The following is a 2,854-nucleotide window of genomic DNA, read 5'->3' on the forward strand; positions in this document are numbered from 1 at the left end:
CAGCTGTTCTTCTTCTTCTTTTTTTATTGCTTCGGCGTTTTTTCACCTAATTTTTCGCACCAACAAATTGCAAAAACGATGGCAATTTTAGCAACAAATTTGACTATTTGTAGTGATAAACACTATCTGCACTTTGCGGTACACACTTTTATGGAAATATTTATTATTTTAACTATTTTTATGCAAATTTTTCGGTTTTTTCCAGGCGTTGACCTGCAGACGCAGACGTTGTAGTAGCAGGCAGCGGTGGCGGCGAAAATGAAATTGGCAAAGTTGAAGAGAATGAAAGAGAAATGCAAAACTAGGAACGAAAAAGTACACAAAGCGTGAACACGGTTGCCACTTGCGTAAAATGTTACCAAAATTGGTAAATTTTTTCTCTTTGGTAATTTGGTTACATCCGATCTCATTTGGTAACTTTCAGACCAATTGCGGCAAAATTACATACACACAGTTAATTTGTTATTGAATGAATTTATTTTTGATGATAGATACGAAATTGTGATTTATGATTGGCGATATGCACATGTCTACATACACATGTAAAATCAGAAGCTCGGGGTTTGGTGTAGGCTACGTCCTTTCAAGTTTAGAAGATTATTATTTGAATTTTTCCACCAAAAACTGTTTGAACGACATGCAGACGAGATTTTAATAATAACCTGTGGAATAATGAAGCCATCCTTGCCTCAAAAGAGATTTATTTTCGTACTACATACATACTAGTTTATTTAAAATGTTAAAGTTGGTTTATTGATTTAAAGTTAATTTAAAGATTGGTTACGAAATATATATAAATTTATTCAAATAAAAATACAAGGAATTGGTCTAAAGGGATGGAAATCTATAAATCAATGATTTCTCTGGATCACAAATTTTAATTTTTTTTCTGTCACTATTTTGAATAGCTCGCTGATTCCGAAAGTCGAGTAATTTTTTTCCTGTGGACAAGGTTTCGAGATATTTGCAATTTACCTTTATTCAGCTAAAAGAAAGTTTAAAAATTGTACTGAAAACAAAAACAGGTTTTTTTTCGCTTTTAAATAAGGTGGATGTTTTTTAAAATAATTTTCAACAGGTTTGGACAGGTTCTTCAAATTTAACTTCTACAGCGTACGGCTCGTTATTGGGGGAAAAAATATAAAGATAAAAGAATGATGAAGTCAAGCTACTAACAAAGATAATCGATAGATAAATAAAACAGTTGCGTGGCAACTTTCATAGAAAAAAAAAGATTTTAATACTTTTGGTAACTCTTTTGTTCTTTTTGAAAAATGTTGGTCAAATTTTTTCTAAGTGTGTGGCAACCGTGAGCGTCCATACATAATCAAGTTGCCAGACATTTGGTTTTCGTGGTGTTCGCAGCGGCCTTGTGCACAATGCCCTTGGGTTCAGCAGCACTAGTTTAAGAAACTCATGTTAATTTGTAACTAATCTTAGTTTCTTTATTTTAGTAATTAATGTTTGAAATTATGTAAAGAGTAAAATGCAAGAAAGAGTGTTACATTAATAAAAAAACTTTCCTTTTTTAGGTGGCATCTCAATAAATTTGCATACCGCTGCGCCGGCGGTATGTTATGCAACGGCGTTGAAGATAAGTTTTGTTCAGTTGCAAGCAGCGTTGCTATTTCGCCATTTTCCGGCTAAATTTAACGCGCAAACAGTCAGTGACGTAACGTAGACGTAGGTTGACGCAGACACGATCTACCTTATGGGATTCGCGTGTTAACGAAAACTCACCACCGAATGGCGGTGACGTTGCCGTTGCTTCTCTCTCTCTATCAACAGTAAATTTTATATGCTGCTACGTACGTCAACCTACGTTTACGCTGCGTCGTTGACTAACTGCGCTTTTAGCCGGTTGCGAAAGCAAACAGCGGGAGAAAATTCGGTTTAGCCGGCAGGCGAAATAGCAGCTTTGCCAAAAAAAACTAGCCGTTTTTAGTCGATTTTGCTATTTGCAATATATATATATTTTTAAATTTATATATGTATGTAAGTTTCCATTTGTACAAATTTAACGACCTAAAATCGGTTAGAAATAGGTAGCCTTGTGTCAGAGAAATTTTTGGCTATTTTCCTTTAGTCAACCCTACAAGAAATCTTACTGGCAAATGACCGGCCACCTGTATTGAAAAATAGGCTACTTCCTTAACCGCTTTCCCGGTCATAACCAAATTAGGCACACTCACAAATTGATTTTTTTATGCTACATATCTCTGGAGGTGTTTATTTGCAGAGGACTGGAACTTGGCACCGAGATATGTATACAAGCTTAATTCTTTAATGATGGAGAAATATTGGGGTTATTCGAAAGCTGGGCGTGGTACCTCCCGTACAAATTTATTATTTCATACTGTATATCTATGGAATTGTTATTGATAGAATTGGTGTGGATGAACGCATAGATAAAGAAAATAATACAGATAAAAGATCTGAATTAAAGTCAAGGAAGTGATAAATATAAAAATGAAAAGATAAAAAAATGGCAGATACAAAGATAGAGATAAAGGTAGAGACAAAAAAGAGAAAAAGATAAAATTGAAGAATGAAGTTCTGAACACATTGAAAACGACGAGCTACAGACCACAGCTTCCAATTTATCATCTTCATTATGTTATGTTTTGTTGTGATGTGGTGTGTTGTATAGTTTTGTACCGCGCTGTTGTATAGCTTTGTGTTGTGTTGTGTGGTGTTATGTTATGCTATGTTGTGTTGTGTTATATTATGTTGCGGCGTTATGATGTTGTTATATTATGTTATGCTTTGCTATGTTATGCTATGTTGCGTTATGTTATGCTGCGTTGTATTGTATTGTTTTCTGGTGTGTTGTGTTGTGTTACGTTATATTCGG

This window comes from Rhagoletis pomonella, unplaced genomic scaffold (assembly GCF_013731165.1).
Source record: "Rhagoletis pomonella isolate Grant_MI unplaced genomic scaffold, Rhpom_1.0 Rhpom_scaffold_00007, whole genome shotgun sequence".
Taxonomy (NCBI): Eukaryota; Metazoa; Arthropoda; class Insecta; order Diptera; family Tephritidae; genus Rhagoletis; species Rhagoletis pomonella.